Source organism: Camellia sinensis, chromosome 7 (assembly GCF_055761805.1).
Source record: "Camellia sinensis isolate YWXY chromosome 7, ASM5576180v1, whole genome shotgun sequence".
Lineage (NCBI taxonomy): Eukaryota > Viridiplantae > Streptophyta > Magnoliopsida > Ericales > Theaceae > Camellia > Camellia sinensis.
Genome location: NC_138967.1, coordinates 163983724 through 164001097, shown reverse-complemented (window position 1 = coordinate 164001097; position 17374 = coordinate 163983724). Strand labels below are relative to the sequence as shown.

The following is a 17374-nucleotide window of genomic DNA, read 5'->3' as shown; positions in this document are numbered from 1 at the left end:
TTACCAAAATTAAAATATTTTTAAAATATTTAAATATTTAAAAAATTAAAATATTGATTTGAATTGACTTTTGAATTATGTGTTTGATTATGAGTTTTGAAAAGTAATGATTATGTTTTGAATTGAATTTTGAGAAATAGGTATAGAATTATGATTTGAAAGCTCAAAATAAACAACACACTCAAATCAATGGGTGAGATTATAATTTGAGAAGCTTATCAAACGGAGTCTTAGTTTTTCAAACACACACTTGTTAATATCTGATCAATTTAATTTTTTACAAATATAATATACTCAACAAATCTTAAAATATAAATAATTTAAATTATCAAAATTAAACTTAAAAATAGATCCAATAACTCAACAAATAGGAAGTCAAGTAGAATCCTTGATACTGATTCCTGTTAGTGAGACAGAGATTCTGAACGCGTACATTTTGCCCAAATGACGTGGCCGTTGGCTGGACTTTTGGACTCAAGCAGCATTAAGTACCTGAAATAGAAGATTCTGAAAGAGGAGTGATGGACCAATCACCATCTCACCGCTCCAGATACAGCTGGCAGGGGGTGATCGGAGGATAAGAGAAAAAAAAAAAAAAAAAATCGAACTAATGAGAAAGAAAGAGAGAGAGGGGAGTAAAGGGGTGGAAAAAAAAAAGAGGTCTTATACATTTTTGATTCTGAAAATTCTGAAATTAATTATAGTTCTGTTCTGTGAAGTTAGGGAAGCCCTTGCAAGATGTCCCTAGAAATGGTTGAGGTTGCTATGGCCGTGATTGGTTCGATCGCTATCATCTTGCTACAACATTCCTCCCCACGTGTGGCGCCCTATGTTGAGTACGCCTTTTTCCTATCTCTGGCGATCGGCTTCTTCGCAATCACAAGTATGTTTCTACCTTTCTCCTGGATGATCTGTCCTGCCGTTGCTGCTGTTCTCCTTTCGCACGCGTTTGTCCGGGCGTTCTTGAAACTCCGGTAATCCTCACAAACTTTCGTTAGGGTTTTCTTTTCAAATGCCAAAATTCAAATATTACACACTCATTATTTTTATGAAAAAAGTACATATAGAACCCATACCTACAAGGAACAATTTGTATTTTAAGCAAATGTATTCGCCGGAAATCGCCTGGTTTGTTCGCCGGAAATCGCCTCTCTGTCTCTGAGTGAGAGAGAGAGAGAGAGAGAGAGAGAAGAGATAGTGGTTCGTGAGAGAGAGCTCTGGTTTGTTCACCGGCAATTGCCTTAACACGCCAGAAATCGCCTCTCTCTCTTTCTCCAGTGTGCAAACGATCAGTGTTTTGAGAAAGGGAGTATATATACTTGGTTTTTTCGTAATAGTTGAAATTGATGAGGGGCATTTAAGTAATTTTGTTCCTCAATTTTCAGCTTTCCGTTTAAGCTAAATGGAAAAGCAGCCCCCCCATACTCAAAGAAAAAGCTGAAAATCAACTTATAAAAAGCTATAATCTATACTATTGGCCCCGTTTGATAGAGCTGTGGGAAAGTGATTATGGATTATAGCTTAACAGCTTATAGCTGTGAACATAAACTGATTTTTGACTTATAAATTAAGTTTCTCGTCTCTCACTCAAAGAATAAGTTGATTTTTGACTTACAAAAAACTATAATCTGTATTGTTAAGCTAAATCAAACACATTAAAATAGCTTAAATTAAGCTAAAAGCTGAAATAAGTTAGAAATAAGCTCTACCAAACATGGCCACTAAACCACACTAAACAGACAAAAATAACTTATTTTAAGCTATAAGTTGACTTAAGTTGAAAATAAACTGTGCCAAACGGGGCCTTAGTAACTAATAAGCTACAAGAGCTTACATAGTATTCACAACAAACCATTCTTAGACATCACTGAAAACTTTGATAGTTAACAAAACCAGTGAAACAAAAACTGTTGTAATAGAAATACCAAATTAGTTACAACTGGAGTTGGTTAAGATAAATAGTTAAGAGTTAGATTAATCCTAGTTAGTGAGTTCTATAACTTACTTTGGTGTTTATACAAGATAGTCTCATCCCTATAATCTGTATTAATATTGAATCAATTGAAATGAATCCTTTTTAGAACATTGATTGTAGATGCTTTCTGTTAAAGGTTATAGGTGTTTAGACCTTGCCACTAGCAAGGTTTATATGTCTAACGATTATTTTGGGTATGGCTTATAAATTCATTTTTATATTTATTATGAAAAATCGTGTAGAGAAGTAGAGAGATGATGTAACCCAAATAAACTAATAAAGGTATTGCCAAAAGAGCCCTAAGCATGTAATTTTTTATGAACTTCATTTTCCCTTTGCCAGTTCTTGCTCTTCTTTTCCTTTTGTGAAGTAGCGGCAGACCTTTTGGTCTTCCTCTCCCACGTTCCCCTCTCTACCCTTATCATCTTCTTATTTTTTTCTACAATTCTTTCTTCCATTTTTTTTTTCAATTTCATATTGCTTAGGCTTCATCTCCTCTAGTTTCCAGGTCCAGTTTTCTTCCAGGCAGAAGTGTTTCTAAGCAACCTACTATCCGATTCTTTTTGTTTGGCTCTTTACTTTCAGTGGAAAATTAAGCAACTGAACATCTCCAATGCCTCTTCATGGTATTTTGGAAGAGGACGTCTACATGTCTCAGTCAGGGCTTGGTTGATTAAGCTCATCCTCATCTTATTTACAAGCAAACCAAAGCCATTTATGGACTTAAACAGGCCCCTAGAGATTGGTTTTCAATCCTTTCTTCTCTCCTTCTTTCAATGGTTTAAAAAGCAGCAACCATGATTCTTCTTTTTTTATGCGAAAAGACTTCCACTACAATTATTATCATGCTCATTTACGTTGATGATATACTCATCATTGACAATGATTCAGTCTATATTGCTTCTTTCACTCACATGCACTCTTTGTTTCCTATAAAAGAGTTGGAAAATATCAATGACTTCTTGCCAAGATTGGCATGGTTGAGTGCAAGCCTTATTCCTCACTCATATCTGTCGTGCCCTTTTCTCATATTGGTGCTTCAATGCTATATTCTCAACTATCCTTCATGGAAGGTGAGAGGTCTAAGGAAATTAATTAGGAAGCTTGTGATGTCTAGGAAATTAGTTGTAGTGTTCTCCCAAAAGATTGTTCTGGGAAAAGGTGATTTTTTATGGAAATTTAGTAAAAGGTTGATCTATTTGGTAGTCTACATTCAATTTAGGCCGAAGGCTCTTTTATTTTGCAAAGGAATTTATTTCTTAGAAACTTCATCTTGCACGAAGGTTCCTTTGTGTTTTGGTGAACTTCGATGGGTCAATTGGTGAAACTTAGTGCTTTCAATTGGTCTCAACTTAGTGCTCTTTATCAAATGTTCTTTGCCCCTTGGACTTTGGAAGGGATTTATTTGAAGTCTTCACAGTTGGCGATAGGAATGGTTGTTTAAGATGTAGCAAAGGCATAATTGGTTTTAAGATAATTCATTGATGAAATGGTCATTTTTGTTCTACCCAAGATTGGAAGAATATTCACAAGCAATATGTGGAGTAATGGAGTAGGCTCCACCGGTTGTTATATTCAATTTCTGCCTTGATAGTATTATGTTCATCGTTTGGAGCCTTCCTAGATGTCTTTCTTATCAGTGCCCGGTTCTCCTTGTTGATGAATCTGCTGATAGTGGTTTTGCTTCAATTCAATTTTATGATGTTGAGATTTTGTGAGCGAAGAGGTTTTTTTTTTGGATGAGTGTCATGCCTTTATTAATTAGAAAGCAATAGAGTTAGGCATGGAAGCTTCAAACTTAAGAGATTATTTTGGAAGGACTTGTCCATATTAGAAGACTTTGCTGGACAACTGCTCTGTCGCTATTGCCTCTTTTTTCAGTGGATTGCTCCATTAAGGCCTTTTGGTGCTCATCTTGAGTTTAGTCTGTTGGTGTTCTATTACTTTGGTTAGCTGCAAAAGTCTTGAGTTTAGGGGTGTAGTTGTGTTTTTGGGTGTATTCATTTTAATGTTTTGGTAGTGTTGTCTTGCCAACTTCGTTTAGCTTGGTTTGGGATTCTTACTTGATTTGCTTGGGGCATATTCTAACTTAGAATGTGCTTATTAAGCAATTATATTTTTTCTTGAATTTCTCGATGTAATTTGTTGTACTTCTTGTACTACATAATTCATCAGTAAACTTTTATTTTGCCGATAAAAAAAAAAGAAGGAAGTGTGCTTAGTGCTTTGTAGTACTTAACAATTACAAGGTCAAATTTGGCTTTTGCAGTTAATCATACTTGTCAATTTATGCAGAATCCAACAAATGGACATTTTGGTACTTATATGCTTTCCATTTGGACCTGTTTTAATTCTTGGATGCCTTTGTGGTATTCCCAATGAAGAGATCGAGAAAGATCACCTTTTTGATGGCTAAAAAAAGATGATTTCAATTGAAAAAGGCTTGAACACCCTTTCCCAACCCTTTTTTTTTATTTTTTATCTCTCAAAGACTTAAAATTTCATTTTTGACCCTTAGAAGCTCAAAATACATAACAAAACCCTAAAGTCACAAGTTTTTCTCAGAATGATGCCCGTATACTGAGTTTTGACCAACATGGTGCAAACTAGACTAAGCATGGCACATAACCCCCCCCCCCCAAAAAAAAAAAAAAAAAAAAAAAAGAAAAAAGTGTTTAGGTTAAGGAGATATCATTAATGAGTTCTTTGGTCAATAGTCTAGTAAGATTCCAGGAAAGATCAGAGTAGTCAATATAGCCTCCCTTCGATGTTCAATCTCCTTAGATAATAAACCTATCTTTTTCATAAATCTCACAAGGTCTCAACCAGTAGATGGAAAGGTTGAAGTTTAGAAGTACAAATATATATGAATATATATAAGTAGGTGAATAATTACGAAGTCATACTTAGCCATAGACCAGAAGTTCCATTATATTTCCAAAAGAATAATACAATTTGGAATGGACTTTAAACAAAAGGACACTCTGCTAATGTCTACAATAGCCAATAATCTTCGAAAGTTTCTGGCTCTCCTTCATCTTGGTAGGTCTTCGTGATATCTGGCATGAAACGCCATGAGTTTGGAATGCTCAGTAAACACATACACACCCCATCCCATTTTATAATCCAATACACAATAATAATATGATCATAATATATAGTGGAAGTAATAATCAAGCAAAGCTTAAATTAAATTTCAGTTCTCAAGAATCACAGTCAATCAAGTTAATTTTAGGCAATTCCCTGCGAAATGTTGTTCCTACCCAACCACTCACATTGGCCACTGGCAATTCTGACTCTCCATTGATTAAACAAATACCAATGCGCCGCATATCGCACAATTACCAATGTGTCGCATATCGCACTATTACCAATGATGCCCATGCACCTAGGTTACATATCCGAGTAGTGACATTATGGTCTACCACAAGGGAACGGGCTTCCAGGGATACTCTCCCTGTGTGAGACTTTCACTGCCACTCTTATACCTCCCAATTCCGTTAAGCAGCTAGAATACCTCTCGTGCCACGTTAGGGTTTGAACATACACTTGTGTAATACTTAACTCCCGAATAGGGAACACATCCCACCAATCAATAATTGAAATCAACAAGTTATTATCTTATAAGATTTATCTTAGTGATCGAAAATCTGATACCATCCTTATTAATTCCCATTGAATTAGATAAATTTGGTTAAGGCTAGCGCATGCCATGAGACAATAATTCATGAACAATATCATAGCATCATTATTATGAAAAATAATTGCAACACATGTAGATAATCATACTAATGCATGAACAAATGGCTACAAGCATATTCATGAAACTAGAACTATGAGCTCACTAATAAAGTAAATTTCCAAATTTGGTACTTTCTGAAGAGACATATGCATATTTTTCCTGAACTTGGCCTCCTTATGGTGTGTAGAGAATTTTGTCTAGTTTTCGGAACATATTTTAGAATTTGAATACCTTTCCTAGATTTTTATTTATTTGAGAAATACACCAGAGCTGTCTTGGTTTTTCCGCTGTTACGAAAAACGGATTTTCTCTCAAATCACTCACTCTTTTTCAATAAAACCTTTTTTCCATGGAAACTAACACTCAAAGGAAGATTTGGACATAAAAATGAGGTCAAGGAGATTTTTCTGTATTTTTCTAGAATTTTTGAAAGTAGGCTGTAAAAATCTATCTTCTTGCACAATATTAAATATAAGAAGGTTTGAGTGAAAAGAAGGCGACTTAGGGAAATTTCTCACTTCCTATGAGATTAAAACATGTTAAATAATGTACTTAGATTTTTAGAGTGATGGTTTGCCTTTGAACTAGTGTGAGATATGGAGAGAACAACATAGCTTTCATCCCTTGAGTGAGAATACCAGTAGGAGAAGACTCAAGGCTCAACCCATCCATTTCACACACAGGAACAACAGAATATCAGAACTGGAATGATAGTAACGGTCCTCTAGAACTATGTATTTGAATAAGAAAATAGAAGAGGAGATTGTGTTGTGGCTTACATGAATTTTTATGAAATGGTGGCACAAGATTTTCCTTCTATCTTCCCTTCCTTCACCACCAAAGCTTTTTCCATTACTCTCTTTTCCTTTCAGCTGTGGGTGAATGTGGTGTATGAGTGTTTTCTTTTTTTCCAAAATGTGGAGGGAGAGTGACGTATTTATAGGTTTCACAAGCTTACTCTACGATTTTCCCAAGCTTCCTTCAAAATCTATGTTTAAAGCTTCCTCAAAAATCTATGTTCAAAGCTTCTCTGAGAATCCATGTCGAAGGCATCCCTAAGAATCCATGTTCAAAGCTTTCCTAAGAATCCATGACCAAAGTTTACAAGTTTAAACATATATATATATATATATATATATTATGGTACTACTTGGGGTCCAAGTATAATTTCACTAAATTATGAGGGCTAGGGCTTAATTTTATTATTTGAAACATTTACTTAAGTGTAGTATTTAATTGGATTAGGATTTGAAAGTGTAATTCGGTTAAAGTTTCTCTGTTTCGAATTAAACGACGAATGTAATGAGAACCAGAAATCTAGGATTTCAGTTGACCAATCCTTAATCAAAAAGTTAATTAATTATCATTAAGGTATTAGAAATGATCCCTAAGTTATCGGAATTGATTAGGGTTTGCACGTTTTTGATCGGTGGTCACTTCCAATTTTAGGGTTAAAATTGCAAGAGAACAAGAATTCGAGAGCTTTCATTGAAATAATTCTAAAATAAGGGTTTAGAAGAAATTACAAAAGTCAAGGGCCTCACACATACCGCACTAAGTTCTGTATGCTACACTGAGTTTTGGGCATGCTTTATGACATGGCGCGTGTCGTATTGTCGCGATATGGCATGTGCCATAATGTGATATGGCATGCTCCATATCGTGTCGACACAAAATGGCGGGTGTCATATCATGATATGATAGGCACCATATCGTGACTAGTGTGTGCCATTCTGCAACTGCACTTGCATGTCCTTGCACATCGGTCCAAGATTTATCTAGTTGACTTTCCCCACCATCTCTGACCTTTGACTCTATAAATAGAGGCCTCTTTTTAGTTGGGAGGAGAGAGGAATCATAGAGAGAGCTTTGAGAAACACTGGAGCTAAGAATTGGTAAGGGAAGGAGATCTCAATTCTTTTCATCTTGCTAAAGTCTTGTGTAAATATCTGCTCAAACCTCTGAAATCATCTATATCTCAGCCCCTAAATCAGTATTTAAACACTCTACAACTCCCAAACATTGAAAATCTTGTTCAAATCTTCAAATCAAGCTAGTCATCTTCAAGTAAAAATTCATAACCGAAGGAATATTGAAAGGGACAAGGCTGGTGGCTTTGTTGCTATTTCAATCACGCTTCTATAGGTATAACTTACTGTTTTCCTAGTTTTTATTAACTTTGGTGTTCATTTCTTTAACCAAATGCATAGATAGTTGCTTGAAAATGCATGTTTTGACTCTTAATTATGTAGTGATAGATTTTAATACAAATGTACTGGTTTTTCATGCTTAGCTAGCCATAATATAGTCATTGCATAATTATGAATGCTTAGAATAATCATTTCTCACATGTTATTCAAGAAAATCACATTTATCGCCTTTTAGGTGTATTATTAGAAGAGTTTTATTTGTGTATGTAAGATTTGTATCTTTGAGGAGTACGCATTTTCCATGTTAAAGTTCATTAGATTGTCATAAAATTACGTATTTTGCTTTTCCTTTCAGCATTTCTTTAGTTTGTAAGTAGTGAAGTTTTGAATTGCATGCCACAACATTTTCTTTGATTTTTAGCATTGGAATACCTACTGTTCGAGCATGAAATAGTTGCGGGAAATTATAGTTTTAAACTCCTAATTGTATCATATGCCCATGAAACATGCCATGCGTTTCTTTAGATAGGTCCATCCATATTTTCCTATAATTCGTGTTTTATAGCCATGATTTGCTCGCTGTTTTGATCCTTATGTTGTTATTTTTTATTTAATTTCCAGCATATTAGTGTAGTTTGAACACTTAGAAACATGATAGGAGCTTCCTTTAAAATTAAGATTTCATGCTACCTTTATTCTGCACATGTATTGTGTTATTTAGGAAGTTTACTTCATTATCTTTCTTTTTATTACATTATTGAACTAAAAGATTTGTCATGATTTTTTTTCCCTCTTCCTTTCTTGTTATCAAATAATAATTATTTTTATTGCTTTGATTATTTATCTTTTTGCTCATATCTGTAAATATGCATGTAAGTTTATTTTTAGTTTATAAAGAAAAATTCAAGCTAACTAGAGACTAACCATATGGTTAAGTTAAATGGGTACTTAATACCTTCATAATTAGTAACTTGGCTTCCGAACTCATTTTCACTTGGTAATGATGGAACTAATGCTTATCCTTGGATTCATATATAAAGTTTCATGAGACATGTAACCGGGTGGCAACTCTTTAAATCAATTAAACCCTTTTTTGGACCTCCAGCTTCCTCTAGGACATCATTTACTAGACCGTTCTACAAGTGCTGGTCCCAAAAGCCCCGCAAGTTTTATTAGGAGGGAAGACCGAATGTGGTCCACCACACACGCACCCTGCCGTTAGGGGTGGGCAGCAGCTCGTTGGCCCATCCAACCTACTTGGCCTAACCCTATTTTTTAAGGATTTGAGAAGGTTGTTTTAATCCATGAGGCCGGGTTGGGCCAACATTTTCAGCCCATATATTAATGGGCTGCATTTGGGATTTATATTTTCAACCCAGCCCGACCTGCTATTAAATTAATTAATTAATTATAATATATTAAAAGATATATTTTTTATTGAGATGTATACTTTATCTTTATTGATTTTATTAAAATTTACATTTGTAGTGATGTGTGTTTGAATTTATTTAAGAAATATCATGTGTGATTGAATTTAATTATGGAATGTTTTAATTTTTTTTTGACATATAACCCCGATGGGTGGGTTTAGGATTTATAATTATTTTTTGGGTTGAGTTTGGACAGATGTAGAGGCCCGATGTTAGGGCTGGGACAGGCTTGGATAGACAAAAAATCCCTTATTATGTAGATGAATGTCCGCCCTTACCTACCGCTACCCCAAGTTGAACTGGGCCAGGATGTGGGTCAATCATTTATAGTATATTAATCAGGATGTGGGTCAATCATTTATAGTATATTAATTTTTGACAAAGTTTATTTAAATTAAAATAAATTTATTATTTAAATAAATCCGTGATTGTTTATTTATTTGGTCAAAACCGAATTGGGTGTGATGCATAATTCGAACGCACTACTCTAAGAACAGACATGATTGTTCTATTGCACCTCTTCCATTGAACAGGCCTTTTCAATCTCAATAGTCATTGTGGCCTTTCGAAAAAGCATGAGTTTGCCTATATAACAACACTGTTGCATTCATTCTGCTTCAAAATCAACTCGTCTTCTCTCCATTCTACTCTCTACTTTCTGTCAAAGAGAGTACACCACTTTGTTCGTTCACCAAACTCGACGATTGAAGTGTTACTTCTACTAGGTTCTTGATCGTTGTATCTTAAAATATGGACGTCTATTCAACTCATGAGCACAGGAGCGAGGGGCGAATTAAGTCTTTAGAACACTGTGGCAAACACAAGCCTCGATCATTTACTATTCTTTGCGGATTTTCAGAATTTTTACATTTCGTAAGTTATTATTTTCAGTATAATTTTTGAATTATTTTTGGTGTATCATTGGTTTCACACACAAGTACACAAGATTGTCCAACAATTTGTTTGTTAGCTTTTCTATATTTCATATTTAGCATAACACATACTACCTGAGAGCAAGGATGGATCCAGAAGGCAGTGACCTCACTCCCAAAAATTTAGAAGAAAAAAAACCCCTCATATTATACCAGTAATTAATAAGAAAATTTTAAAATCCTAACATTTCACATTACCAAAATTATAGGGGTTCGCACCCCAAAACGTTAGGGCTTGCATCCCCCAAATTAAATATAATGACTAAATTTTAAACTAATTTTTTAAACAAGTTTTATCAAATATTAGTCTCCCCGTCCTTATTTATGTTTACTTTGGGGTATACTCTAAAGAACCTGTGAGATTCATTCCATTCAATACCAGTTACAGAGGGTTCTAGTACATTATATACATGTGATACAATTGCTTAACCATAACTACTAACTACCTAACCTAACCATAACTACATGCATCTAACTATAGTTCTAACAAACTAACTAGTTCTGAGGAGAGTCGACTAAGGCTTCATACTGCAGGTCATACTGCAGCCTTGTCATGTGTGGCTTGAGCTGCAGCTGCTGTGTCTTTGGCTATGGCTGAGGTTGCAGCCTTGGCTACTACAGGCTGCGGCCGCAGCCTTGACTGCTGCTGAAGCTGCCCTGTGTCTATGCTCAGCTCAGATATCTTATCATTCCCCCTCAAACTTTGGGGACATGGAAAGACCTGAAATTTTCCTTGAAGATACTGAAACCTAGAGATTGAAAGAGGTTTAGTGAGAATATCTGCAATTTGATCAGTAGAAGCAATATGAAAAATGACAATCTTTTTGGCGGCCATTCTTTCTTTGACATAATGATAGTCAACCTCAATGGGCTTGGTCCTAGCATGAAAAACTGGATTGTGAGCCAAAGCTATGACAGACAAATTAACACACTAGAGAGTGGGAACAGATGTATGGAGTTCAGCAAGAAGCATGCCAAGCTTCACTTAGCAGAAACTTGAGCTAAACTCTATATTCTGCTTCTGAGGATGATCTTGAAATTGTGGGCTGCTTTTTAGCACACCAAGAAACAAGATTGGGAGCAAGAAATACACAATGCCCTGTAGTAGATCTTCTATCAATAACAATTTTAGCCCAATCCGAATCTGAGAAAGCATTAAGAGAAAGAGGACCATTGGTAAAATGAAGGCCACGACTCAACGTTACATTGAGATATCTGAGAAGTCTCTTAACTGTTGTAAAATGACTTTGCAAAGGATTTTACAAAAATTGACAAAGATGATTAACAGTAAAACTAAGATCTGGCATAGTGATGGTTAGATATTGACGAGCTCCCACTAAACTTCTGTAAAGACTAGGCTGAGAGAAAGGAGGATCGTCAACAACAGAGTTAGCAACCTTAGTAGCCATGGGAGAAGCATAGGACTTACAATTACTCATACCAGCCTTAGCTAAGATTTCTAAGGCATACTTTTGCTGAGACAAAACATAGCCTGAAGAAGAAGAAGAGTGGAGATATAATTGAGAAATCCGAACTCTTTCATAGAGAAAGAAAAATGCATTTGTTGAATAAGAGTGGAGATATAAAGAGGATCACTACCGGTGAGAAGAATATCATCAACATAGGCCAGAAGAATGGTAATGGAAGTAGGAGTTTTCTTGACTAATAAAGAAGAATCACAATGACTAGGAATAGAGTCATGAGATAGAAAAAAAGAGGAGAATGTAGAGAACCAAGCTCTTGGAGCTTGCTTCAAGCCATAGAGAGTTTTGTGAAGTTTACAAACAAGAGATGGATTAGAAGTATCAATGAAACCTTGGGGTTGCTGCATATAGACTTCTTATTCAAGCATTCCATGAAGAAAGGCATTTGAAATGTCAAGTTGCTTAATAGACCAATGATGATGTAGAGCAAGACATAGAAGCACCCTAATTGTAGGTTGTTTAGCTACAGGACTAAAGGTTTCATGATAGTCCACCCTTTTAGTTTGAAGAAAACCCTGAGCAACTAATCTTGCTTTATGCCTAGCTACAGAACCATCTGAGTTTCTCTTAAGTCTAAACACCCATTTGCAGCCAATGTCTTGCTTGGTGGGTGGAGGTGGAACTAAAGACCAAGTACCTTGTCTTTGCAAGGCTTGATATTCATCAACCATAGCAGCTTGCCAAGCAGGAGAAGTAGATACTTCCTGATAAGACTGAGGTTCAACATGATCAGTAGAAGCCAACAAACAAGTAGAGGAAGACACAAGAGGAAGTTTGGCCTTGTATATGGTTACCATGGAACGAGAATTTGAAGAGGAAATATGAGGAAGATCTATAAAAAGAGAAGAAATTGGAATTTGAGGTGAAGAAGAAGAAATAGGGGCATGTGAAGGAACAGGAGGTAAGCCAGGAGAGATAGCAGATGCAGGTGCTGCAAGTGCAGAAGCTGCAGACGCAAGTGGAGCAGGTGTAGGGGAGATGGGTGTTACTGGAGCAGAAAAAGGAGAAGGCACAGGAGATGTAGACCAGAAAAAATTGTGTAAGGTAGTGAGATGAGATAAAGTAGAGAAAGATGGAAGCTGATGCGGAAGAAGAGAACGATGAAGACTAAAAAGGTCTCACAAAAAACAACATGGCGAGATACATAGACTTTGTTGGTACTTGGGTCAAGACATCTATAGCTTTTAACAGAGGGTTGATACCCTATAAACACACATGGAACAGATCTAAGCTGAAGTTTAAGGGAGTTGTAAGGTTTAAGCCAAGGATAACACCTGCAGCCAAAAGTTCTCAAGAACTGATAATCAGGTTTTTGATGAAACAAAACCTCAAAGGGAGTACTGTTTTGAAGTTTGAGTGTATGCAATCTATTGATTAAAAACACAGAGGTGGCAAGAGCATTGAACTAATAAACCAAAGGCAATGAAGATTGATGCATAAGAGTAATAGTAGTCTCAATGTGATGCCTACAAGTTAATTAATGGTCAATGCCTTTTAGTTTGAGAAATTCCTGGAATTGAGTACTAAGATATTCACCCCCATTGTCACTTCTTAGAACTTGTAACTTGGTAGTGAATTGTGTTTCAACAAAAGATTTAAATTCCAGAAAGTTAGTGAATACTTCACTCTCATAATGAAGAGGAAAAAGCCATGTGAATTTACTGAAATCATCTGTGAACAAAACATAGTATTTATAGCTTGAACAAGAAGCTGAAAAAGGACCCCATAGATCTGTGTGAATGAGAGCCAGTGGTTTATTAATAGTTGAATTGGAAAAGTTAAAAGGTAGTCTATGACTTTTGGAAACACAACAATGCTCACATAGACTAGAAGTTTTATTAGTAGACAAATGACTATAAGCAAGAACATGACGAAGCTTCCTGGAAGAAGGATGGCCAAGTCTAAAATGCCAATTAGTAGCAGCATTGAGTGAACCAGGAGAAGAAGGCCTTGTGGAACAAGACAAGCAGACTGGAGATGAAGTTGCAACAAAAGTAGAAGAAGATGCAAGAGGATAGAGGCCATGAGAGTAAGAACCTCTATATAGCTCCTTCTGAATAGTCTTGTCCTGAGCAACAAAAGAATGTTCATCAAAAGTAATGGTACAATGATTATCTACTGCTAATTGATGAACTGAAAGCAAGTTTGGGGAAATGAAAGGAACACAAAGCATGTTGGTGAGATGAAAGGGAAACTTAGGAGTTGGAAGTTAATCATTACCAGCGTGTGAAATAGGCAAGGTGGAACCATCACCAATAGCCACCTGATTATATCCTTGATAAGGTTGATAAGTGGACAAGTTACTCAGGTCATTTGTCATATGACTTGTGGCTGCAGAGTCCAAGAACCAATTTGAAGCAGATGAGGAAGTAGATGATGGTGAAGTCATAGCTGGAGTTGCAGCCACATAGGCTTTGGCTTATTGTGATGGAGTGTGTTGACCTGTCTGATAAGATGTGTCCCAACTGAACCAGCATTCTAGGGCAGTGTGATTTGCTTTTCCACAGATCTGACAGATCACAGAATTAGTATTGTGACCTGTCCTACCACCTCTTTGATAGTGATGACCTCCTCTTGTTTGAAAGGGATTAACCTGAGTAGTCTGAGAACCTTGACAAGAGCCTCTATAGCCTCCCCCACCTCTTGTGGAATAGCGTCTGCCTCGAGAAGAGGAGCCTCTTTAGCCTCGAGTAGCAGAATAAGCAAATGGAATTTCTGCAGCATGAGTGTGTTTGAGTGAAGACTCAACATGAATGGATTCAGAACAGAGGAGCAGACAAATCTTCCAGAGAAATAGGAGCATATCGGGCCCTAATTGTGGTTTTGAAAGCATTATATTCATCTGGTAAACCATTGAGAATTAACAAGATCAAATCCTCTTCATCCACATGTGATGAAGTTAAAGAAAGCTGACCTGAAATGTATTTGAATTGACTCAAGTAATCTTCCATTGTTCAACCTTTTTTAGTAATTCGACTGAGTTCGTTCTTTAACTAATGAATATGAGATCTGGAAAGAGATGTGAATCTCTTTGCAAGAACATTCCAGACCTCAGAACTAGATTGACACTGAATCACAGATGTGTAAACAGATGGTGATAATGTTGCTGTTATACAGCTCAAAAAATGGGCATCAATTGTGATCCACGGTGTATGTTCAGGATTCTGAACTTCATTATTGTTGGAACCAACTACACTGAGGGTGGACATACCTCTGATCCATCAATATATCCAAGAAGCTTCGTAGCTTTTAGGATATTATGCAATTGACTCTTTCAAACAATGTAATTTGTTGAATCAAGCATGGTTGTAACAAGAGCATTGAGATTAGAGATTAGTGTTGTCAGATTTGCAGGTAAAGAAGATGAGGAACTTGAAGCCATGGAGATTGCTGTTGCTGTTGTGAGGTTAGGGAGGTTAGGGTTTGGAATAGCCATTAAAGGACCTTTGCTTGTAGGAGCTTTAGAGCTTTGATACCATAAAGAAACTGGGATTCAGTTACAGAGGGTTCTAGTACATTATATACATGTGATACAATTGCTTAACCATAATTACTAACTACCTAACCTAACCATAACTACTTGCATCCAACTATAGTTCTAACAAACTGACAACTTGCTCTGAGGAGAGTCAACGGAGGCTTCATCATACTGCAGCCTTGTCATGTGTGGCTTGAGCTGCAGCTGCTGTGTCTTTGGTTATGGCTAAGGCTGCAGCCTTGGCTACTGCAGGCTGCGGCTGCAGCTTTGACTGCTGCTGAGGCTGCCCTGTGTCTATGCTCTGCCCTGTGTTTATGGCTCAGATATCTTATCATACTCTTTCATTTAATATGTGAGTTGTGTCATTTATATTTTTTTCATTTATTGCAATAGTTATTTATTATTTATTATTGTAGTTAATACAATCAATAGAATATGATCATAATTTTGTAGTCAAACTATGTTGATAAACGATGTTTAGTTGATGATAATATTTTTGATTTTTTTATATTAGTATTGCATTTTAAATTTTTCAACAAATTTTTCGATTAGGAGTCATATACTTTGACCCAGTGTTATAATTGTGCATCCGTCTCTATGTGAGAGGGCGTGTTGGATTTTGATAATATATTTTTTCTCTATGCAGAGATGCAGGGAAATGGGAAGAAGGCATTACCGTCAACTAAACAGTAAATAGACTCTTTGGTGAGGCTTTTAAAACTCAATTCTACCACTTGGTTTGAGTGTGGTGTTTGGTTAGAGTTTTCAAAAATTGATTCTATAGCCACTTTTGAAAACACGTCTACCCGGTCATCCTCCCCGGGCATCCCCCAGACGTTTGGCCGATTGACCAGAACAGTGTTCGTGTTTTTTTTTTTTTTTTTTTTTTTTGCACCTGTTATTCTTATATTTGAAAAAAAAAATATTTTCGGAATTTTTTTTAAAATTTTTTATGAGCTTTGAATAGAATTTTGGATTGTGTGTTTGGTTATGAGTTATAAATTTTTGAATCAAATATCACATGTCACATCAAAAATTTCAAACTCAATTTAAAACTTTTTTCAAAACTCATAATCAAACAAAATTTTCACACTCAAATTATAATTCCAAAACTCACTAACTCAAAATATAATTATATTCTCAAATCATAATTCTAAAACTCTACCAACCACTGCCTTAGTTTTTTCAGCAATGGTTGGTGGCCCGAAAATACATGGCTCGAAACATCCAAAGCAAAACGACTTTGTTTTGGGTGCAAAACGACGTCGTTTTGACATATTCGAGCCATTTGAGCCACAGAATTCCGACCACCAAACATTTTTCTAGTTTTTTTATATTCTTCACCCCCTTACTTTTAGTTGAAATCTTAGTTTAACTCTTTTTATATTTCTTGTCTTTGTGTCATTTTGGTGATATTTTTATTTTGTCCTTTTTATTGATCTTAGTTTAACTCTTTTTATATTTCTTGGCTTTTTACTCGGTAAAATTACTTTGTTGCTGACCAAAAAAATAAAATAAAATATTCTTTACCCCCCTAACTCAGCTATGACTCAGTGATGCTGCTTATTATGTGCAGGCTGTTATTGCTACCGTTGCTGTCATCTTTGGCGCTGCAAGCAATGACATTCTGAACAGCTTCTTTTCCTGCCCATCTAAAGATAATAAAAACATAATACGATCTTAATTTTTATAAATTTAAATTTTTTTGTTTTATTATGGTATCTTAATTTATTTTGTTCAATATATAATGTGTTTCACGTGTATCTATTCGATATACACGTGTGTCTTTCAAGTGTCATGGTCTTAAAAAACAAATTTAATACATTTTGATTAGTGTTATACATGTATCAAGAAGTATCTAACGAATATTGGTGTCTGACACAGACACATCACTTTCTTAGAAATGTTTATACTTTTGAGATATTATATAATTAGTTGTGATGCGTTAAACAGTACGATGCTTGATTGCAAATTGAATAGGTAATTAAAACCTTGCTTGACATACTGATTAAGATTGGTAATTAACTTTCTAATCTTGTTTTGCTTGTTCTTGATACATTATAAATTAGTTTATTAATTGGATAAAATGATTTAGATCTTTTTGAAGGACAATTCGCTTAATTTATCATCCCTTATTCATTTATTGGGGGCGTCTCATAAAAATTGAATAACTACATAGTTAA

The 17374-nt window shown here is 35.6% G+C and overlaps 1 long non-coding RNA gene and 1 other non-coding gene across 2 annotated transcripts; one reads left to right on the top strand and one right to left on the bottom strand.

Moving 5' to 3' along the window:
* The first annotated feature begins 462 nt into the window (after positions 1-462).
* Positions 463-17095, top strand: LOC145795419 (uncharacterized). The gene is made up of 3 exons (XR_014336353.1): positions 463-974; positions 15838-15896; positions 16768-17095. It is a non-coding gene; the product is annotated as an uncharacterized LOC145795419 (long non-coding RNA).
* On the bottom strand, positions 14466-14604 carry LOC114315569 (small nucleolar RNA Z247). The gene has a single exon (XR_003647843.2). It is a non-coding gene; the product is annotated as a small nucleolar RNA Z247 (small nucleolar RNA).
* Positions 17096-17374: the final 279 nt, after the last annotated feature.